The sequence below is a fragment of the Rhipicephalus microplus genome, chromosome 2 (genome assembly GCF_043290135.1).
Source record: "Rhipicephalus microplus isolate Deutch F79 chromosome 2, USDA_Rmic, whole genome shotgun sequence".
NCBI lineage: Eukaryota > Metazoa > Arthropoda > Arachnida > Ixodida > Ixodidae > Rhipicephalus > Rhipicephalus microplus.
In genome coordinates this window covers 50,825,429-50,849,895 of record NC_134701.1, presented here as the reverse complement: position 1 = coordinate 50,849,895, position 24,467 = coordinate 50,825,429, and the positions used below count along the sequence as shown (strand labels likewise).

The 24,467-nt window shown below is 44.1% G+C and overlaps 1 protein-coding gene and 1 pseudogene across 3 annotated transcripts in view; one reads left to right on the top strand and one right to left on the bottom strand.

The window, feature by feature from the left end:
- The window catches only part of eas (ethanolamine kinase 1), a 155,316-nt gene extending 131,979 nt beyond the window's left edge, over window positions 1–23,337 (bottom strand). Inside the window, exon 1 of one of the 3 annotated variants that reach the window (XM_075886454.1) lies at window positions 22,984–23,337. The gene's annotated coding sequence lies outside the window, so the exon portion shown is untranslated. The remainder of the gene's footprint in view (window positions 1–22,983) is intronic. The other 2 variants (XM_075886453.1, XM_037420169.2) reach the window with 2 other exon arrangements.
- On the top strand, window positions 8,434–11,141 carry LOC142789193 (translocation protein SEC63 homolog; annotated as a pseudogene).
- Window positions 23,338–24,467: the final 1,130 nt, after the last annotated feature.

Genomic DNA, 24,467 nt, shown 5'->3' with positions numbered 1-24,467 from the left:
GTGAAGACAATGCATTTTCTCTGACAGCCAGCCATTCTTCTGTGGCAGTCACGTTCCACACAGACTGCAGACAAGACAAGACATATCAGACGAGCTGCCAAAGACGCCATTCTTGCGGTGGAGATTTCACTTACTCTGGCTATTTGCCCTGTGGGGACATTTGATGTTTTTTATTCACTTAGACACTGGTAAAATAAATAAAAGCCAGTAAATAAGAACAAACGCTTTTGCATGAACATGACTAGCAGAGATGTGATTACTTTTGCAATTTAGGTCTAGTGAATAAAAGAAACTTTTGTGTGCATGTAAAATATGGTCCGTGCAATTGAGAGTCAATATACACATGAAAAATATAAAACTGCCACTTATGCTTACAGAGATAAAATGTACAGCATAATGTACTACAAATTATTTTTTCAAGACCATCAATTAAACTTCTGCAGTGCTTTCCCACATTCAAACCTCAGTAATATTTAATGACTTCACACACACTGAACAATGTTTCACAAAAAGGGCTACTGACAATCACTTGACCTTTCAGCAAAGCTATAATACGTATCTGCTGGATTATACAACTTTTCAATAGTCGTTCCTTCAATACAGTTAAAGAAGTTCAAGAACTGATGCAACTAAAGTGAAACTGCCTGTAACAAATTTTTAGTGCACTACTTAAATGCTGAAAGTGAATGTGTATATCATTTTATTTGAATATAGTACCTGCTTTTCTACTATAAGCTACAGCTACTGAATTTGGACTCTAACTATTTGCACAGTCTGAATGTTTTTTTTTTGTTTTTTTTAACAAATCAAACCTAGTTCGTCTCTGCCAACAAGTAACAACTCTCCCCTGTGTCTAGTTTTCTCAGGTGTAGCACACAGATCAATCTACATTAATGCTTTACCTCCTTGTGTCTCATACCGTATCAACTTGTTCACAGATGGCTGTGTAATAGTGTTAGGTGATAAACCAGTTGCTTACACTGCAGATTATTCCCAAAATATATTTGCAAGAGCGGTTCCAGTGCTGGTCAGTTTGGATCCGAGCTCGAGCAGCAAGCGACCTTCGTCCTCTTCGTCGAGCTCACACACGTTTCGGCAATATGCATTCCGGCAGGCTACATGTAGCATAACCCCCGTCGGCAAAGGCGCCGTCTCGGTGCATCTAGACCTCAACGTCATTGCGCAAGTGGTACTTCTTCAGGCGTGCGACATGTACAATGTCGCTGGCCTGAAGGATTGATAAATACGACGAGGCAGCAGAAGCGATTTCATAAGTGACGAGTGTCACTGCACAAAGCACTCAACATGGCCTCGTGTACTAAGAGGGCAGTTTGTCAGACAGGTCAACGTGCATTGCTGGTTTTGTTGCCAACATTGGTTTTGTTAGGAAGTCAGAAGGCAAGTAGGAGTGGCTTTGCATGCATAGGCGGCACAGCTGAAGGTGTCCAGGGCATATTCAGTGGTCGGAGTGGCTGGCGCCGGAATGACTGTATTGAGGGGCAGTGTGGGTTCGCAACCGAACAACAGAAAAAATGGAGAATAACCAGCTGTGTCTTAGCGCGAATCAAATAACTCTGCACAAATGTCATGCACAGTAAAGCAAGGTCTGAGTCAGAGTGGTCTGAGGAAACATACTTTGAAAGCGTGTCAGTTAGGGTTCAATTCAGATGCTCGGTGAAGCCATCTGTTTGCTGATGGTATGACGTAGTGAGCTTGTGCCACGTTTGACATGAGCGCAGGATGTTCACTATGACGCTCGATAGAAATGTGCGGCCTCAATCCGTGAGCAGCTGGCATGGAACACTATGTTGCAAGATCACATCGCGCAGAAGGAAATCAGCAACATATGTGGCACAGCTTGTTGGCAAAGCGCGTGTGATGGTGTAGTGTCTGTGGCCACAGTTATTCACCTGTTGCCAGCAGAAGACAGGAGAAAAGGGCTGAGTAGGTCCAAGCCGATGCGATAGAAGGGTTCAGAAGAAATGTTGAGTGGTTTGAAGGCACCCAGCCAGAAGCGTAGACGGTGTATTGCGGCGCTGACATTCATCGCACGTTGCGATGTATCTCCTGGCGGAGCTTGCAAGACCTGGCAGATTGATACGACGGCGAATCCGGTTGTGCATGCAACTCATGCCGAGGTGACCGGCAGTTGGAGCATCGTGAAGTTCGTAGAATACAGCCGAGCAGAAATGTTTGCGTATAACAAGCAGCAGAGATGGGCCATCTGGATGGAAGTTAAGGCAGTAATAGTGAACCATTCTGCAGTACGAACAAAAGATGAGATCGGTACGGTGGTAAGGATTCGAGGTGCTCGATAATTGCCAGTGGGGATGCATCATGGTGTTGCTCGTGGGCTACATGAGTGAGTTGGGAAACGGAGCACACACAAGCATCGCCCTGAGGGATGGTGTGCGACTCGCCAACCAGATAGCAAAAGAGGCAATCGGCGTCATGATGCAGGCGTCCAGACTTGTATGTCACTGCAAAGGTGTACTCTTGCAGTAACAGAGCCCAGCGACCAAGTCGATCTGTGGGATCACTTAATGATAAAAGCCCGCAGAGCCCGTGGTAGTCCGTGATGACAAGGAAGTGAGTGCCTTATAAATATGAACAGAACTTGTAGACAACCCAGACAAGAGCAAGGCATTCTCCCTCCATGATTAAATAGTTGTGCCCCCCAGGTGTAAAAAGATGGCTAGTGTAGGCGATTACGCGGTCACATCCCTGTTGACATTAGGCTAGAATGGCTCCAATCCAGTACCATTGGCGCCAGTTCAGACCTCAGAGAAGTTTAGCCAAGTGATCCATCGTCAAGGTTGAAGATGTCGCGGTAGGAAGCCAAAAGGCGGATAAGGGTGGCTGTTTGCACTGGGGGGAGGTCTGGAGTGATCATAGGGCGTAATGCCATGTCAAGGCGTGTGGTATCGGGTGGGCGACAAGGAAGATTGGAGCATTTGGGCCTGCAAAAGTGGTGACGTGGCCATTGGCTAAGGATTGCAACGTGGTGATGAAGATGCCTCGACACAGGATTTGTTTCGTTGATTGATTGATATGTGGGATTTAACGTCCCAAAACCACCATATGATTATGAGAGATGCTGTAGTGGAGGGCTCCGGAAATTTAGACCACCTGGGGTTCTTTAACGTGCACCCAAATCTGAGCACACGGGCCTACAACATTTCCGCCTCCATTGGGAATGCAGCCGCCGCAGCCGGGATTCGAACCCGTGACCTGCGGGTCAGCAGCCGAGTACCTTAGCCGCTAGACCACCACGGCAGAGCCAGGATTTGCTTCGTATAGCCAAAATTTATAATGGGGAGATGTATCTGGTTGGCGGCTATATTGATGATGCAGTGAGAGTCAGTGATGCCCCGTGCAAAAAGGACATGAGGAATCAGCATGACGATGTAGTCCCCATCTCACACGAATAAAGTCGTGGCAAAATCGGCGAATGTTAGGGCTTTAGGCAGTAAGTGTATGAAATCTGTGGCTCAGAAACCGCGTTGAAGTTCAAGGTGAATATCCGGCTGAAGAGGAAGGTCCAAGCAAAGAGTACCAGCCGTACAGTCTATCAGAGCAGAATGGGTCGACAGGAAGGTCATCCCTCAGATGAGGTCATGAGGACAGTTATGGAGCCCCGTGAACAGGACAGAAGCGTAGTAGTCGGTGATGCTTATGGGAACTGTACGCATTCCGATGACAAAAACAGTTTCGCCATCAACGACACGTACAGCTTCTGTGGTAGAAGGCGTGACTACTACTTTTTAGGTGGCGACAAAGATCAGCACTAATTATGAACACGTGCATGCCAGTATGGACCAGCTCCATCTGAGAAATACCGTCCACATGCACATCGATAAGATCCGTGTTCGTAGAAAGTGTCAACGGAGAATTTGGGTATGACGCAGATGATGCAACACTTCTTCCAGGAGCTGCATAGTACAGTGTTCCGTCGGGTACTATGCAAAGATGGGCAGCGAGGAATGGCGGCGTGGTTGGGGCGACGGGAAACGAAGGCGTCAAAGGGACGGCTGTTACATGTGTCAAAAGCAGGGTCTGTATGGCCGGGTGAATACTAGCGAAGATCTTCATATTGGTGAGAAGGCGAGAAAAATTGCTTCCTATATGGCAGCGTCCAGGTGGCACGGCAGTAGCGAAGACATGTCCAACGCGGTGGCACCGGAAGCAGATCAGTTTGTCATCGAGAGTTTGCCATTCCGTGGGGTTGCGAGATGGTAGAGGAACGAATGGGTCACTTCGAGATGCATCGCTTTAGAGGAGGGGCGAGAGACAGAGCAGACGACAGGGAACCCGAGGTTGGCGAATCCTTGTCGTACGACTGCCTGAATAACGGAGACCGTGGGGGGTTGTCGGTATAGTGACATGGTTGAACGGACAGGGCTGAACTGATGCTAGACTTGCTGCTTCAAGTTCCTGTTGAACAATTTGCGTTACACTCTGCTCAAAGGACGGTGTGGCAATGTAATTGAAGCAGGTGGATGTAGCCGCCACGTTTGGCAATCGACAAAACTGAGAGTGCACACGACGGCTTTTTGCCATTTCGACGGCATTCTTGAATAATGCAATTGATAGTCAGACTTTGGTGTAGACCAGCAAATCGAAAGCATCGTCCGCGATTCCCTTCAAATATGACCAAGTTTATCAGCTTCAAACATTGCCTTGTCCCCTTTCTGGCAAAGAGCGAGCACTTGATCAACGTAGGACACATACGACTCAGTTGGCGACTGGACACAAGTAGCGAGCTCCTGTCGTTCAACTGCGTGGCGACCGGTCGGGTCCCCAAAGATGTCATGTAGCTTCTCCTTAAACGTGTCTCAGCTGGTGAACTCGGATTCATGTGTTTCGTACCTAACACGAGAATTCCATCCAAATATATGTGTGATTTAACGTCCCAAAACTACTTATGATTATGAGAGATGCCGTAATGGAGGGATCCGGAAATTTTGATCACCTGAGGTTCTCTAACGTGCACCCAAATCTGGGCCCACGGGCCTACAGCACTTTCGCCTACATTACAAATGCAGCCGCCACATCAAGGATACAGTCTCGCGACCTGCGGGTCAGCAGCCGAGTGCCTCAGCCACTAGACCACTGAGGCGGGGCGTTCCGTTCAAATAGAAGAGTACATTAGCAAGCATCACGGTAGGGTCTTAGCGGTGAGCTTGACAGCAGTGAGTTTGACCGATTCCCTAGCTATCTACAGTGTCGAGAAGCGTATCAGGATGCGTATTATTCGTGACAGAGCACTCATTTTTCTCACAAATGAGCGCTGAATCAGATGCACACCACCGCCTCCAGACAGCATCGTATCACCTTGCCAAACGTTCTCTTCATGGGCGCGAGCAACGAAACAAGAAAACAAGCATCAACAAAATGAGCCCAGTGCGCGCCCTTACACTCTACAAATGCAACAGCCAACCAGCAAAGATCTGGAGAATTCAAAACATCTTAGCAGGGCCTCTTTTGGGGGCGGCCGTCTCCACAAACGAACCGGCGAGACGAAACCTTTTCCCCAACTGTCCGTCACTGTGGTATGAAGGGTATGTGCTATACGTCGTACTTTCTATGTTCACAAAACCAGGATGGATAAAAACTAAAGGTGACAAAGACTAGGACGAGTGGTGAACTCAGCCAAGAAGATATGACATGCGAAGGGTTCGAGTGAGTCGTCTTGTGCCCGTCAATCGATATTGAAGAATCGAGTTGTGACGCCGCTAGAGTATTTTGTTAAAGAGTGTCGCCAGGACAACGACCAGCGCTGTAGTTCGTTTCAGTGTTTCCTTGAAGAGAAATATTCGAGACATGTTTGAAGAATTGTGGAGCACACGTGTGGAAAATATTTAAACAAGCACTGACATCAAATTTCAAGATTGAGATGTGCCCATCATTCGATCACTTCGTGTGCATAGGTCTTCTTGGCCAAATTTGAATGGCGTCCCTTGCGTCGAAGTTATTTTATTTCGACATCAAACAGCGTAGAAAAGCTAAGAAGAAAAAAGGAAAAATAGGCTGCCCTGCGACATCGACACTAGTGCTACGTGTTCGGTGTGATACATTCCACAAATATCATCCTGAGTGACGATACGATAGTAACAATGACCTCGACGATCTCCGAGTGTGTTTGTAGCTGACTCCCAGCCATGCTCTCACTAGTGGCTCTCCTTGCTGTGTTGAAGCGTGTGTGCGATTCATCGTGTTGCATCGACTGATTTGAGTTCTGCTCCACTGCGTGTGAGTACGATCATTCAGAGCGACAATACGACCCAGCATGTCGAGGAACCACTGCCTAGTGAGAACCTGCACATCGAGGCGCAGAAAAAGCGGGAAGTGTGTGACGTTTCATGCCTTGCCAAGCCACTAACCTCAACGCAGCCAGTGGATTGACTTCATATGCGCCATTGGACAGAGGGACTGGACGCCTGTGAAGAACAGCCACATTTGTTCCCTTCACTTTGCAGCGAGCTGCTACAAGATAAATCCTATGTTGGCGAACCAGTTGGGTTTCACTGGCAGTTCGAGGCCTCTACACGAAGCTAATTCGATTCTCACCGTGTGCCATGCTGCAGTTGAAGCAGCGATTCACTCGCCAATCATTCGAGACATGAGGTGTGTAGTTCGTGTTCCTGAGCTCCGACAGTACGGCCAGGACTGATAAATACATTGCATTTAACGCGGAGCTTGTAAAGCAAGGATCGTCGCGAATCGCGGTGATACCCAATCCCAAGTCACTGTCATCACTTGCCGATGTTGACAGCGAGGACAATGTTGGCGACAAAGGCACGTCTATGCCTTCAGAGACACAGCTAAACTGACTGACTACGTGTGCTCCTAGCAGACAAAGCGCCAGTGTGAAGTCACCATTTTTTGTGAAAGCGGCATCAGCTGTGCAGCGGCCTCGACGTGGCCATGAGGTAGCGCTGCCAGCACTACAATTTGCAGGACTTTCCACCCATTTCGAACCGCGTTCGATAGTGAATATATTAATCAATATTACAGATACTCAATCGTCACTGAAATGCGATTTAAGTCGTGAATCGCTACTAGGGGTCAATAGCTACTCATTGACGCAAAAATATTGACATAAGTAAATTTGATGTCAGTGCTCCTTTCAAGGCCTCTGAGAGTTCTTATAATGTAACGCGTGAAATTGCATTTGTAGCACAGTAAGTTTGTTCCCGCGGTTTCAAATACCCTCTCAGTTGTTTGACAGTTGTAAATAAAACCTGCAAAGTGTGCAAGTGTGATGCCTTTACTGAGAATACATATTTTGTTTCTGTTGTAAGCTCTTGGTTTTTCTTGGTTTTAACTGGGTCTTCGGACCACAGCTGACATTTGTGGTGCACTAAAGAGACCTACATTTAAATTGTGCATACTTTTGTGGTGCATTTCGTTAGGCCGATACGTCAGCCCTTGGAATCTGCTCTGCGATTGCTTCCCCATGAACGAAATCAGTGATCCTTTTCACTTCAGGTGAGTTAAAAGAGAAGTATTGATGGAGAATGTTGAGGCCTATACTCTATGAATGATTTGCCATCCTAGGGCAAACTGCTCCCATATGTCATGTAATTGGTACTCCTAACAACAACTAAAATCAAACCTGTGATACACAGCTACAAAACGTGTTATTTAAGCCCTACGGTTGCACATAGCAATGCATGTCGAAGCGTTTCTCTTGAGGAGTGGTGATGCCAGAACAAGGGGGGGTGAACTAGGCCCGTCCTGCCACATCGGAGGTAACCAACAGGCTGCACCTTGTTTTTTATCCAGCGCCCGTGGCACTACTAATGGAGGATAATAAAATGCGGTTTAGAGAAATTCACTACCAAGCTAGCAAGCAAACAATAAGCCAAACTATCACCCCATTAAAAAGTTTTTCGTACGGTACAGCCACAGCATTTAGATTACAATTGACTGGAACGCCTGCCCATGACATTGCCAAAATCACCCATTTACAGAAAAAATAAGATGTACATTTACAGAAAAAATAAGATGTAACTAACATTTACAGCTTACATTTACAGAAAAAATAAGATGTATGCCCACTTATTATATGTATGGAGCCAAGAATTTGAAAAACGTTGTATCCTAATATAATACCTCAAATATTACGATTGTAAGATGAATAAAGTGAAGTGATGTGAAGGGATGATCGATATTTGATACCGAATAGTTTTTACCTTACTTTTGCATATATGTGTGTAATCATATAATTGCAAATGTTTTTTGAACATAATAAAAAAATTGGCAGATCCCACGTACAGTGGGAATCGATAATATGCAAATCATGAATGAGGACGCTTGATATGTCACTTTAAAATCAGCACAACGTTACGAGTATAGACATAAATTATGCTGTACATGACTTCCCTGTTATGATTATCATGTTTAAACGTGTAATTAATCTTAAACGTGTAATCAATCTTTGTCGTCCATGGACATCTCGTGATACCAAATTTGGTATATGTGGAGCTTGTAAAATGGCCGCGAGCACGCTATAAGCGTAGCATGTAGTCATGTTTTACATGACATACATACAGAGATTATCATGTTTGGATGTGTCATTTACCTTCATCGTCCTTTCAAGTCACATAATACAAAAAATTTGGTATATCTGGAGCTAGCGAAACGGCTGGGAGCACACTATGAGCATAGCATGTACTCATGTTTTATATGACACGCATATCATGATTATCATGTTTGGACATGTTATTTACTTTCGCCGTTTATTCACGTCACGTAATATTAAATTTGGTATATGTGAAGCTGGCAAAATGGCTGCAAGCATGCTACGAGCGTATCATGTAGTCATGTTTTACATGGCACGCATATCATAATTACCGTGTTTTGATGTATCATTTAGCTTCTTCATCTATTCAAGAACGTGTTGCCAAATTCAGTATATGTGGAGCTAGCAAAACGGCCGCAAGCACGCTATGAGCGTAGCATGCAGTCATATTTTACATTATTGACACACGTCATGATTATCATGTTTGCACCAGTTATATACCTCCGTCATGTATTTACGTCCCATAATATCAAATTTCATATATTTGAAGCTAGTGAAACGATCGCTAGTACGCCGTGAGCGTGGCGGGTAGTCGTGACTTGCATGACATGCATGTCACGATTTCTACGTTAGGGTCTGTCACTTATGTTCGCCATGCAGTCATGTCATACTATACCAGTTTCGAAATATGTCATGTAAATGAAACCACCGAGCAAGACTATGAAATGTAAATCATGATATTCATGTTATGAGTGGTCACTTATTTTCATGCATTGATTGATATGTGAGGTTTAACGTCCCAAAACCACCATATGATTATGAGAGACGCCGTAGTGGAGGGCTCCGGAAATTTTGACCACCTGGAGTTCTTTAACGTGCACCCATATCTGAGCACACGGGCCTACAACATTTCCGCCTACATTGAAAATGCAGTTGCCACAGCCGGGATTCGAGCCCGCGACCTGCGGGTCAGCAGACGAGTACCTTAGCCACTAGACCATTGCGGCAGGGCTTATCTTTGTGCAATGAATGGATGGCTGGACAGATGGCGCTCAGTCGCCCAAGTTTGCTAAGAAATACTTCACATTTAATAAACTAGACTGGTGAAATTTTTTCATAAGATTACAACTGTGTATGAAGCCTTTCGACTGTGTCGGTGTTCTCCTTTCGGTGTCGGTGTTCTCCTTTCGGTTGTGTCAGTGAGTGCAACATGGCTGGTGCGAAGTTTCAGTACGACGAGAGTGGCGGCACGTTTTTCTACTTCCTACTATCGTTTCTCGCGCCTGTGGTGATTCCTTGCACGTACTACTTCTGGCCGAAGGATGAGCGCGCCGCGGACTCCGAGAAAAAAGGTGGCCGCAGCTGCCGCTGCCCGCAGTGTGTGGACAAGAGCCGGCGTCTGCGCGTCAACCAGCCGTGGCGCCGCACCAAACAAAACATTGTCCGAGTTCTGCTCGTACTTGGATGGGTGGCCATGGCCGCAACCGCGTACAAAGTGGCCCACCTAGAGCATGACTTTGTCAAGTGGGACCCATACGAGATCCTCGAGATCGACCCGTCCTCGTCGGAACGGGCCATACGTAAGGCGTACCACAAGCTCAGCTTGGTCTACCACCCCGACAAGGACACAGGCGACGAGCAGAAGTTCATGCTGATCGCCAAGGCGTATGCGGCGCTTACCGACGAGGAGGCGCGCAAGAATTGGGAGACGTACGGCAACCCCGACGGGCCTGGGGCCACGTCTTTCGGAATCGCTCTTCCCTCGTGGATCGTCGAGAAGGAGAACTCGCTCTGGGTGCTGGGCTTGTACGCAGCCGTCTTCATGATAGCACTACCTGTGGCCGTCGGTGTCTGGTGGTACCGCTCGGCCAAGTACGGCGAAGACCAGGTCCTTCTGGACACTTCGCACCTGTACTTGTAATTCATCAACAAGTGTCACCTGCTCATCCTGCGCCGTGTCATCACGGTCTTGGCAGCCTCCCTGGAATTCGAAAAGAGCCACAACCTGGAGATCATGCTTCGACCAGCGGACGACGTCGAAATCCCTGCGCTTATCAAAATGTTGCCCAACTTCAACGAGAAAAACAGCGAGCGGCCGCTCTGCTACGAGTACAGCATCAAAGCGCGCGCCCTGCTGTACGCGCACATGCTTCGCATACCCCTGAGCCCCGGTCTGGACGAGGACAGGTGTTACATCCTCTGAAAGTGCCCGGCCCTGCTGGCCCAATTTGTCCACTGTGCATCGCAGCTCACCATGCTCGGCCTGGCAGGTCGCATTTCAAAAATCCCCAGTCTGGAGACGCTCGAATCGGCCATGCGACTGAGGGCGCTGCTGGTGCAAGCACAGTGGGAGCACAGCCACCCGTTCCTGCAACTGCCACACGTCACGGAGGAGCTGCTAAAACACCTGAGCGGGAAGCGCAGGTCCATACGAAGCCTAAACCAATTGTGTGCTCTTCCGGCAGCTGACAGGCAGGCTCCCTTTCGAAACCTCAGCGATGCTCAGTATGAGGACATCCTCACCTGTCTCGAAAACGGGCCTGGTAATCATCCCTGGCTAGTAAGAGTAGCACTTACTGACTGCTGGCTAATGAGAGACGCTCAGGGAAAGTAAAATACACTCATGACTAGTAGGCACATGCATTTTATAACTATATTTTAAAGGAGTACAGACACAAAATTTAAGTATCTTTGCATTTCAACTTAAAAAAAAAATACAAATGTCAAGAACTAAACAAAATAGTGTTGTGGTGCTTGGGAATGCATCGAATATATTTTTAATACCCCCCTCCCCCCCAAAAAAAAAACACTTTGGGTTTGGATATCAAGGGGTCCGCTTTTCAGTTTTGTGTCATCACACACAGAAGACGGCAAACTGCTACGTACTAGAGTACCCGTCATATGCTCGAGGCCCACGTAAATAGCAATGAGTGAATTTCCGCTTGCTGACCCTGACGGTGATTATCGCTATTTAGGCTGTATGCAGGACACAGACTTCACTAACTCAGTGGAATTTTGTTGACTCAGAATAATGGCCATTTTGATGGACCTGGTTTGCTAATGCTCAGCGGTGGAAACTTTAAAGTAAAATATCTGAAACGGGCTATCCGACACCAGTGTGTGGTCTATATTAACGGTGCACACCATAGAAACAAGAAACGCTCCTTTTAAAATGTTCCAAAATTATGCCACTACTCCTTTACAATGTGTGCTTGTTTGGTCCATAGAACTTTGTGTCTAATTACGTGCCTTATTCCCTTGTACCCTTTTGATTTGGGCTAAATCTGGTTAATTGTCCTGGCTAAACCCTGCTTCAACCGGTCATATACATTCTTTTAGGCCTCCCATGTGCTGTGCTGATTCTCTTTCGTATGCCTTTATTTTTCAATTTGACCAGACGCATTTTTTAAGTGCAGCAAATTGCTATTTTATGAAAAAATAGGTGACTACTGCCCAGTTGTCTTCGCAAGCTGTATTAGGAGTGCTTCACATAAGCCATTTGTTCACATGTAATCAGAAAGGACTGTTTCTTCCTCACTATATAAAATAATTAAGCACCAAATCATCTGGAGAGTTTAAAATGATATACACAATGACATGATGGGAAAGAGGAAAAAAAAAGATGAATCTTCCCCCACACTACAATTGACCCAAATGGGGGGACCGAGTGATTCATGCTCACGTCTGTTCATAAATGTGAACATGCTTGCAATGCGTCTGATAAATGCAGAATATGGCTTTCACTTAGTTGAATCTTTGTTAGGTAATACACTAGGGACAGCGTTTTACCCAGAGCAGAGCATTTCATACAGAAGGAATATTATCAACAAAAAACTTACACACTGGTCATCACAATAGGAGCCCAGCCGGCTGGGATCAATATTACCGCCGGTTCAATCTCCCACGTGCAAGTAGGCCAGAGTAACAGTTCCACCAGTGGGTGCCCGAAGATGGAGATCGGGTGGAGGCGAGAAAGAGGACTTCGAAGTCGACAGTCTAAAGTGGCACGCAAGAGCTCTCACTGAGTACCCTTCGACAGCATTACGCTGCTTAAATAATGGTCCAAGACAAGTGCCACTGCGCTAGCTTACGACACCAATTGGTGTCGTAAGCATGTCAAATCAGTCCACTGAGCAAACTTCAAGAGACATTCATCAATTACCCCTTGCTAACTTTAAAACGGTGTATTTAGAAGGACCTTCTCGTAAGTGTGCTGGGTATAATAGAGCGCGACGTTTGCGAGGGGGGAAAAAACTAGAGGTTAAAAAGATTTTCTTTCATGTGTTTTGGTGTGAATAAAAAAATTCTAAGGTGACACTTGACACCTGGGTCGTTTAGTATTATTTTCTGGCTCTTGTGCTTTTAGTTGATAGAATACTTAATTTTGTGGATTTCTTGTACAATGTGACTTTTCTTTTGAATGGTCTTGCATGTACACGTAAGTGTCCTACCTAAAAGCAAGTCGAATTAACAAGTCGAACCTTGTCTAGCCCCTTGCATTCCATGCTCGTCCATTGTCGTTAATTGGCACTGCCACTTCATAATGAATGAACAGTAGTAGTGGTGGTTTGATGATGAAGAAAATGTATATTTCCATGACCCATCAGATAACACACACCAGTATAATTCGAAAGAAGAGAGTGAAAGAGGAACGAACAGGCCACCCACCAGCTCTAATATTCCTTGAAGACAATTTTGGAGTAAGCCTCCCTTTGACACCTGCCCCCCCTCCCCCCCCCCCCTTTTTTTTTTCAGTTCAGGAGACTGGAATGTTGGGCTCCTTAGTATCATGGAAAAAAATATGTGCACAAGAAACAGGGCACACAAATGACGAGGCAACGGCACAGGCGCTGACACCTGAGAATTTTTTTTTATTCACACCAAAGCACATGAAAGAAAATGCTTTTAACTTTTTAGCATAATACGCCTCCAGAGGCAGTCATTTAACGTAAATGTCAAGATAATCAATCCCTACTTTATCCGAAGTCAACGACCACTACACAATGCGCACTTCAAGAATGAAGAATAGCTCGACGACTAAACAGTCCTACCACCTCTTTTTTCGCTAAATACCAAGATAATCAATCCATACTTTATCCGAAGTCAACGAACACTGCACAATGCACACTTCAAGAATGAAGATTAGCTCGGCGACTAAACAGTCCTATCACCTCTTTTTTTCGCTCTCGCATACATTTTTGGTCGGTCATGCCGACAGAAAATCGCTTTTATACTCTACACAGCACTAAGATTGGCCAAACAACTGTTGGCGTTGCGCTTGAGTGCACAAGCTCTCTTGGAGGAACCCACTATAGAGACAAAAGAAGTCACTTTGAATAGCACAGATCGCACACTTGTCTCTGAGAAAAAAGAAGGAAGAATAGACCCACCCACCTGTTTGTGCTGAAGAGTGAAATAGTTGAGGCTAGTGCTAATTGATGGGTTTTAAAAGATGAAGGACACAGAAGAAATGTTTTGTAGAAAGCCAGTCTTACAAAAATGCTGGGCTTTGTGAGAGGTGCTTTCATAGTCTTGGACTGGGACGGCCACAGCGACCACTCGAGAAAAAATTTTACGTTTTGAAAAATTGCTTTTGGTGAGGGGAAAAGCGGGAAGGCAGGGTGTGGCTGATAGCTTTTGGAGGGGGAAAGGGCTGGGGGGATCCACAATTGATTGAATCCATAGTGCGAACAAAAAACACTAGGGTACCTAGCAAAACACTAATTTGCTAAAAGCTTGAATACACCGCCTCAGCTTGGGACCCCTTCCATGATAGCCTTATTTACTCACTTAAAATTATTCAGAACAACTCGACATGCTTCATTAGGACTAACTATGCACAAACCGCAAGTGAGACGAAAGAAGTTGAAGGCAAACCTTAAACTAACGTCATTATCATCCTGCCATAGGATTTACCGCGTCTCTTTCATCGCATATTTCACCATCATTCATTACACAATGATTATCTCACCTCCTCAGTATGTACAGTCACGCATTGATCACAGACATAAGGTAGCAGTTCTTTTTTGCAGGACGTCCACTTTCCTTACTTCATTTTTTTTTTCTTCGCACTTGCGAGGATTAGAACCACCTTCCTGCTCTCACCACAAATATTACTCATAATCGTTTTAGACAGATTTAACAAACAGCAACTAATTGGTTTTGGTTGATATACTTTATATCGTTTATTATTTTTCATGTTTGCCTTTACTATAATACTGTTTGTTACCACTACTCCCCTCTGTAATGCTTAAGCCCTGAGCATACAATAAATGAAATACTACTATCGTTACATGGGTCCCAAAGTTTTTCACAAATATCATCAAAGACTGCAATTTGTGCTGACTACACCACAGAATCTCTTTTAAAGTAAATTCATTATAGAATTGTGGCACACTAAAAATATGGAAGTGGCGACCACATACACTCAGTTTATGAACAATAATATGCACTAAACAGAAAAGGTTTGATGATATTTTGTTATCATTGCCTCTTATATCACCAACAACACTCTGGCCCCACCCTGGATTCACAGAATATGTCTAAACAAAGAAAATATAAGAAAACATGGCTAAAATCTTAATTATACACACCTAGTGTGTAATACCTGAAACAAGAAACATGCAAAGTCATTTTGAAAGTGGTGTTATACAGATGCCATAAAATACATAGTGTAATATTATACTGCAACTAAGCTTGAAAATTGCTCACTCCCTTTATTGAAGGTTGCTTAGAGTAAATTGAAATGATTACACAAACTGTTGAAAAGATTAATTGCTTTAAGCATATGAACAAATGCTGATAGAATTTCGTGGTGTCGAAACCTGAAGTTAAAATAGGTCTTGTGGGGTGAAAAAAAAAACAGAAACTTGGAATTAGTTCTCTCAGTTTAAAAGTTACAATTATTTAAAGCTAGACATGCCTATTTCGTTTTAGTCGGCTCACTTCAAAGACTGTCTATATTTTGGTTCTACTTACATATGCATATGCAGCAACTTACTTTAAAATGTGTATCTGCATAGGGATGCATAGTACGCATTTTATCAGGATGTCTTGAGGTAGGGCTATTTGATTGATTCAACAAACGACGCCAAATGCACAAAACTTGAAAGGGACATGACAATGCGCTCAATCTTCATGTTTTTCTTTTTTGCGTGTGAATGTGTGTGTGTGTTTGTGGCAACACTTTCGTCTCATAAATTTACTTTTTTGTAGTATTTTATTTAACACTAAATTAGCTTTTGTCTCTCGTGATAGCCACTATACGCATATTTTGCGGCTTGCAATTTCTTAAGAAATACAAATTTGGGCATAACTCAAAAACAAATCAAACTACATAAAAAACTCCCAAGCATTTCCCCGAGGGTGAACATGGTTAAGTGCGAATGCACGGGGTGATGCTATGAGGGGGAGTAAAGTTAAAATCCGTTGGCAACGCTGATATCGGTGTCAGTAACGCGCCTTATATCCAGATGGTAGCGTTGCCTCCGGGACATCCATCGCACGACCCGCTCTCAACGGGAGACTGAGAGAGAAGGCGGGCGCGCGAGAGAGAGGGGTGCGCGCGCAGCTGCAGCAAGCGAGGAGAGCGGAGGAGCGAGCGAAGGGGGAGGGGGACTATCAGCGTCGCGTCCGTGGCTTATTCGGTAGAGCGTCGCGCTGCGGCCCGCCAAGTCCTCTTTCTTTTAAAGATAGAGAGAAGACTGCGGACGCCGCCGACGGCGGTGGATGGTTTGGGGTCGCTTATAAAGTGTATTCACACTTAAAACTAATGAGAAATCCCACTAACTTATCGTGACTTAACACAGTTTTACAGCACAAGGTCAGCTCCCATCTGTCCATGTTTTAAGTAAACTAAACAATACGACGAAAAAAAAATGAATTCCCAGTGAAGTGATGTCAATAAACAAAAGATTTCTACAGAGTGGCCTATATGAAAACACTGTGAGAATGATATGGCTGCACAGCAAAATAACATGTAATGACATGACAATATAGGTCGCCTAGACACAGAGCCATGCTTGAAACAGCCGTCAGGTCGTCAGGTCCAAAGTTGTTACTAAAAGCTGCCACAAGCTGCGAAATGGGGCAACACCTGCTGGGCATGGCGGATTTGTACGGGAGCAGCCTTCCACATACACATGTGCAGTGGCCTCGCCACCTAAATGGCGCTAGCGGCCTTGGCTCAGGCAATTACATAGCCTCCAGTGCATACATAAAGGGCAGCTGGCTTGGAGGTCGTTTGCATCAGTGGCTGATGTCGACAGAAACAACCAAGTGCAGTTTGTAGAAGGCTGTCAATCGTAAAGGGTGCCACAATGCTGCTAAACACAATGTAGGTGTTTTATAAAATGCAGATTTGAAACTTCCCATGCACCATGCAATGTCTCGAGCGATGACATGTTTAAGAAAAACTTTCTGGTATTTCACAAGTTTGTGCAACTAATTTGAAAAGTGCCTCAGTGCCAGGATTATAGACAAGAAATAATGAAAAACCCTTCTACAGCAATTATTTTGAAGGAACACGAATGAGAAGTGCTAAATCACCTTCCATCAGTAGAGTGTCTCCAATAAACCCTATTTGCAATGATTTAATGAAAAATTAATTACCAATGGAGAAAAGAGCGGTGCTTTTAACCAGAAGCCATTTCAGTGGATTCTGGAGCAGTTACCAGCGCTACATTTCCAAATGCAAGTCTATAAGTCTTAGCTGGAAAAAGTGCATCACATTTGACACCATCAATTCAAGCACCCATGTATGCATAGCTGCTTAGAAAACCACACAGGATAAAAAGAAGTTACTTCCCTCGGATTCTCTGCACAGAGCTTAAGTTCCTTCAGTGCCGCAACCTCAGGCCACTTTGCATTTCCCCAGAGTTCGCTTCATGCTTGCAAGTGAATGTGGCTTCGGTACTTTAGTCACAGCACTGGATGAACAAGGTGTATAAATTTTCCGCGCATTCTGTTTACTGTCCAAAAGAAATATTCTAGTAATGTATGTGCTTTTAGTATAAGCTGGAGCTTCATTGTGTTGTGAAGTGATAGCGGTCATGCTTGATTGTTAAGCTCCTGGTTCATGGGCAGTCAATAACATACCGGGCCCAACGATTAGTTTGAAATCTAATCTGTGCTCCATGAAATTCATAATAATTTGTATTTAAGTCTGACAAGAGAAGCAGAACAAATAAGCATTCTGTGTAATCAACCTTCACAAAAGTTACGGTAATATTTCTCCTTATTTTAATTATCTTAAGTGCAATTAGGCCTCTCAATATTTAATGGCTTCTCAGACTTGTTGCACACCAGATGCTTTTTTGGCAGTTACCTAAAAGATACAGCAGCAGTCAAGATCATGCAGGTCGTCTAGTCTTTGACATCAATACGAAATATTTTCCTGTATATATTGGTGATATGTAGACATGCAAAATAAAAAAAGGGTTGGTTGTTTTATGTACAAGAAAACTTTACAGGCTACAGCGTAGGACCCTTTAGTGCACAACTTGCTGATGTCTTTAAAAAAGCGAAGCAAATGTTTACCCACAACTGAGTTGTGCAAGGCATCACTCTATGTGTAAGCTTCCTAGCTTCACATTTTGGTCTCAGAAATGGCCTTAGCAGTTAAACTCAGCTAAGAACATAAGGCATCGCATCCTGGTGGACGAACAAAAATATCAATAAAGCAAAATAGAATGATGGTCACTTCGACTTTTGGTTGATATATTCAACAAGGAGACAAGAACACAAAGAAAGAAGATCATAGTGTTCAGCTGCTTATAGTAACCATTTTTCACGCTGCAGCCTTCATCCTCTTGACTCATAAGCATGAGCCAGCACATTGCTCGATCTCTGGCAGAATTAAAACTCACAACTGATACTCTTTAATGGAGCATTCTTTTTTAATACCGAAAACAGCACCCGCACTATGAAAAAATAGTCACAAGCGCCTTCGGTTCTTCCAACTGCATTTATTAAGTCCAAGTACTCCGACATTGGTTTCACAGTGCGAATGGCTATTAAATCAGTGGCCACATGGTTAGCAGCGAAATTCTATAGACGTTGAGACATTGTAGGTAGAGTGTTAGTGTTGCCATAAATATACAAAAAATAAACATACCTTTTCACAGAAGTATGCTTTCAGATAACCATTCACAGTGACCAAGTTTTTTCAAGTTTGTCTGGTAGAACTTGCGCGATGGTCATTATTCCTGTGAGCAGGCATCCCTAGGCTTTCGTCAGTGTTATGATACAAATTGAGCACCAAGTAAATATAAGTGCCTCTGGATCAACAAAAATATCTGTGCATGCGGCAGTTCTCGGTTGAGGCACATGCTAAGGGAACATGTCACCATGTGTGTTTACTCTCGGCCAGCTTTTGGGTGCAACATGGTGAATGAGTTTAGTAGGCTCCAACTTTGGGGCCTCCTGATGCTGTCTATAACATGTGAGCCCATATCCTTGACGATGCAATAACACTGAATCAATAACCACATTTGTTCACCACATAAACCATATTAATACACTAGCCTAACAGAGCATTCCAATCTTCCATGCCCATGCTAACGCATTGGCTTATACAGTTCCTATCACAGTACTCGCAACATGCACAGTAGCTTAAAACTAAGGGCACTTGCTTGGGCCAGTTCATATCTCTCCATTGCTCTGTGACTGCGCACCACTTAAGACGAAGACTTAGAAGACAAAGAACCACAAGAGCATAAGCGTAACTCATGTGATTCCTCGTCTCCTAAGTCTTCATCTTTTCAGTGGTGCAAAGAGCATAATGAATGAATGCACTGTATATATGTTTTACATCCTATCTCTTTGCTAATTGCAAGCAGCCTCAGGTGAAAGTTATTCAATAATTTGAGCTTGTGTTTGAGACTAACTGTGCAAGGTTCAGTGTTAGAACTGCCGGCAAGTGTGTATTTTTCTACAAGACTATGAAAAATACTTTCACTGGTAACATGGATTTGCAATCAATATCGTCACAACAAGCATAGAAAATTTGCCTCAGTAGCAATAATGTCAAGTTACATATAAAGAGAGACGAGCATTCCAGAGGGCAAAAGCGTCAAACTCATTGCTCATCTCTCGCAGCAACTGCAAAAACTGCTATGGTGGAAATCCTGAGCACCCTTTCTAATTCATTTTTTAATAAACACTTGAACTGTCCCATGGCAATTGAAAAAAAAAAAAAGGTACTGTAGGATATAGGGAAAGAGGAAAACTGAAAAATAGGGGAAGGGGGGGCACCGATAATCAACACAAAGTAACTTATCCAGAAAATTGGACAAACTATGCACCATGTTCCATATTTTCTACTATGTTACTATCATGGCATTCCCAAAAGTTGCAAGACTACAGCCACAAAATACACAGCCATAAGCACACCTGAACATTGCACCTTTCTGATAATTACTGTCATGCTTTGAAAGGCATCCCCAAAAATAATTTTTGGGAAGGCTGCGCTGAGGTTAAAGTCTCAGTAGTACTTTTCATGGCTCTCCTATGCTGCTAACGAACATTTTTTTTGCTTACCTGAAGAGCTAATGAAGGTGTGCGAAGAAAGAATTGCTAAGTGATGCCAAGTTTATGTTCGACTGCCAGAAACTAGCAATTTTCATTGAGCACTATGAACACCCGCATTTCGTGTAATTTACAGACTTACCAGCATGACGTGAAAAAAATAAAGAGGCCCTTCAGTGGTGTGATTCAAGTAGAGAGCATAAAAAGCTAAATGATGGCCATGAACAAACGAAGAGCATCTTCGAAAACATGAGCGTGAGAAGAGTACAGATAACAAATTGTTTGTAAGAAGCCAGATGTGTAATCTTAACTTCCTTGTGAAGTGTCCTTATGTGATACAAGTGCTGCTGTCAGGCGAAGCTGCTATCTGTCTCTGCACTTTTATCTCGTATGCCTTCTGTCTGCCCACAGGGCACAGGAATCAGTGCATGATAAATGGAGTTGCACCCATGCGAGGTAACTGCGCATGCATTTGATGAGTGTCTGCTTTCAGACAGTGCATGTAAGCACAGCATGAAACGAATGCGTAATAATAAGTCCTTGCCTGCAATGGGCCCATCACAGTTTTACCAAGATTATTAACTCTTCAATGCCTGAATTATGAAACTGCAAAAAAAAATTGTTCTCAGTTTGTAGCTTTAAATAGCAACCTTTAATTAATTCTACAGTTAAGTTCTCTGAAATGCAAGTTTAATGCAAGTATACTTTTAGGTGTGTCACAAATTCTCGATATGATACAAAAGCGAGGACCTTGCAAGAAAACACGTACTCCAGGACTACGTAAAATGTTGTGTGCAACATCTTGAGTGTGAACAAACCAAATAAACAAGATTATTGACAATAGAACTGGCATCACCCAGGCCAAAAATAACGAAGAAGGAAAAACTGTTCGTGTTTCACACTCTCCGCCATCAGCTACAAAACAAGTGGTTCTATATTAGAGTATGTTACACAAGACGGCGCCAGATTTTTCGTTCTGAAAGCTACATTCCCCACCAGTACTTGACAACTAGCATCAAAGGCGGCACACATTTCGTGACTTGCTTGCTCTAAGTTTTTCGTTATGTCACGAATCTGCGGCACTCGGCAATGAAGGGTTAAAGAAGGCATACCAGAAACAATGCACGTGCACTTACATCACACAGGTGTAATAGGAATGCACGTGACAAACAATATGGAATGCATTTCAACTTCAGGGCAGTGTGGTACTGAATGCTGCATGAGAAATGGCAATAATGCTCTTTTATTTTTTTTTTCAAGCAAGATACCAAAACAATAATTTTTTTCAGAAGCTCATAAAAGCAGGGACCGCCACACGAACCATGTACTACAGTAGCAATGGGTACAAGAATAGATAAATAAGTGTTTAAAAAAAAAACATGCAAGCTCCGTGCAAGATATGATGCTAGAGCTCTTTTTTTTTTTGAACAAGACATTTGAACAATTTCGCACAGGCAGCATCAGGCAGCTAGAGTTCTGCAGTTTGCATTCATGCTCTGTCCTTGTTCTACGCTTACTAGGTGACAGGGACAGAGAGTGCCCATATTGTGAAACACAGTGGAGGCCGTTACCAACAAAAAGAATAATGAATACATTCATTGCTTCAAATAAGAATAGCAGTGATGTAGGCAAGTTGGCTTACACAGGTTTGAAAAAAAGAGGCACTAAAGTTCTTTCAGCACTTCACACGGTAGACTCTGTGAAATACTTATTTTATCCTTAAGGGGCCTTGCTCCACTTTCCTCTAGCAGAATACTAAAAGAGCCAGAAGTGGCGCTTCAGGAATGAGCAAACTGGGCAGTTTTTTTTAAGCAACAGTTCTCCAACTTTCTGATCTATTAGTACACAGTGCCCTGTCAAATTTTCAATGCAGCTTTCAGCTGACAGAATGTCCATTTTGTGCTGCCAGTGACATCATTAGTATTGAGAGCACAAAAAAATCTTAAGCCGGCTTTACACACAGCTGAACAAAACAGCCCTAAATGCAAAACCCGGTGCAATACTTATATTACACAATATCAGCTATTTGAAAATTGATTCACTATGTGTGCCACATTAGTCATAGAGGCTGTTTAACTACTCATATGGAGAAAAATATTTAGGAAACGCATATGGTTCTGTATGTGCATTAATGTACAGACAAAAGTATTGACTGTGACAGGCTTGTTAAAAATGTCTTGTTAGCCATCAACAGGCTTTTTAAGCATATAATGAAAAACACAGTTGATAAACACAGATGTCATGAATATACGCAACAGTTTAGAAAAAAAAAAAAAACAGGGAAAACTTTTCCTGTGTTATTGTAGTTTTTCATTTAAATCGCCGCTAACTTCGGAAACAGTTACAAGCCGGCTTGCATCGGCAGTTAAGCTCTTTCTCTACAAGTAAGCACGCATTTTAGACTTTACAATGATATTACTTCGCAAGCAATGTACTTAAAATGGTAAATGAAGCTTCCCGGTTCACAAATGTGCGACTACAGTGAATGTGTGCGATACCAAAAAAAATGCGCTGTTGTTCGGTTCTTCGCGCCGCACACAACGCCAAAGTCAACTTGATACTGAAAGCACATTTACTATGTCCCCAAACGCTAAATGAATGAGCGGACCGTGAATGAATGGGCGCGACTGACGCGGCAACGTAAGCAGAACACGCTCGACTCGAATGAGAAGAGAGGCAAGCACTCGAAAGGTCCGCGCGCGCTAAGCTGCGTATTGTATCGTTCCACTCACGGCCGAGACTGATCGATTCGCACGTTAATGGGACGAATCGATAAACTGGCCAGGAGCGCAACACGCGTGCGGTGAACACGCGTGGTGACCGACACAGCGCCGCAACGACAAATGAGTGAGCGAGCAAGCAGTGATTTGAGGGCCACTCTGGAAGAGCATGATTCCACGTGAAACGGGCCAAGAACCGCACACTTTTACCTAAGCTTTTTTTCCAGCGCCGGGCTTGAGATCACACGAGGGCCAGTCACGCCGTTGTCGTGCGAGGTGACGACGTCGTCTCTTCAAACTAGCCGCAGCTGCGGTCGCCTTCCGTCGACGTAACACAGCTCCCTACTCGTCATCACATAAACCGCAACGGCGCCGCAGCCAACACATGCGGGCAAGCCCGAGAGGAGGAGCGGCAAAACGTATGTAGGTGCTCTGTCACAGAACACCTACCAGTTTAGGCTCTGTGGCGAAACCATGGAGGAAAGTAAAAAGGAAAGTTTTTCTTTCCTCCGTGGGCGAAACCAATACCACAAAATGGAAATAATGGTAGCGGTGGCGTTGTAAACAACAGCATCTGAGACTAAAACAAATCTAGGGGGCACAGCCGAATTCATTTATCTATCTGGTAAAGGTAAGCAATTAGAGGTGTGCGCCGACTGGTCGGCGCGCCGCCGCCAAGAGTTTTCACCGCGCCGCCGCCGCCGACGCGTACTGATCGGCGCGCCGCCGCCGCCGCCACCGATGATTTTCATCGGCGCAATCGGCGCGCCATTTATGCGCCAATACTGACTTTTCACAGATTTTTCTTTTTCATCTTAATATATAGCTTCGTTTCACATTTTATGTAGCCAGTATAAACCAGGATTCTTAGTTATCTTCATCCAGCTTCAGAGACCGAGAGTACCACTATGAACAGCTGCACAAGTTCTGCGGCCACTGCATGAAATGATATATTGGACAAATTGACAAAAAATAAATGTAACAGTTACAGTAAAGCATAGACGCTGCCATCTTAGGCTTAAAAGCAATTTTTGCTGGTTTTATATGTCGTAATTAGCAATGATTATGGTCATACGACGTTGAATGTACTGGCCCCAGCGTGTTGATGCATGCGAGTTCACCGTAGCACTATTCGAATGTTTATATGAATGCAAAACGGCGTCATTATCACTCCAAGATGGCAGCCTGTGATCGTACCCGAAACAAGGCGTATATACAGAAGAAATGAAGTCGTAGCAGTGCAGCACGAATGCAGTGCGTTAGGTGAAGGACTACACAAAGCCCCGAAGGATGAAGTCGAAAGGGAGAAGTTTAATGGAGATTAAAAGTGTCGAGGCATAATACATGCTCGAACCTACTCAGGGTATATCATCACCTGTCCGTGGTGTTAAAGTTGATGATTTTCGAGGATGACCACTCATATGCAGCGTCTCAACATGCTGCAGAAAATATTCACCATCTGTTTTATTCTTTAACCTCCGTTGGTACCGGCCTTTTCAGGCATCAGATATCCGGGATGAAGATGCCAAGGCAGTAAGATGGCAAGGGAGAGAAAGGAAGGCTGGGGGATCAACCAGATCTTGGCATCCGGTTTGCTGCCCAGCACTGGAGGTGGAGAAATAGGGGCAAGAAAGGGGGTGTAGAGAGACAGAAAAGAAAACGCATGTGCACTCAGGAGTAGGATGGCAAACTTA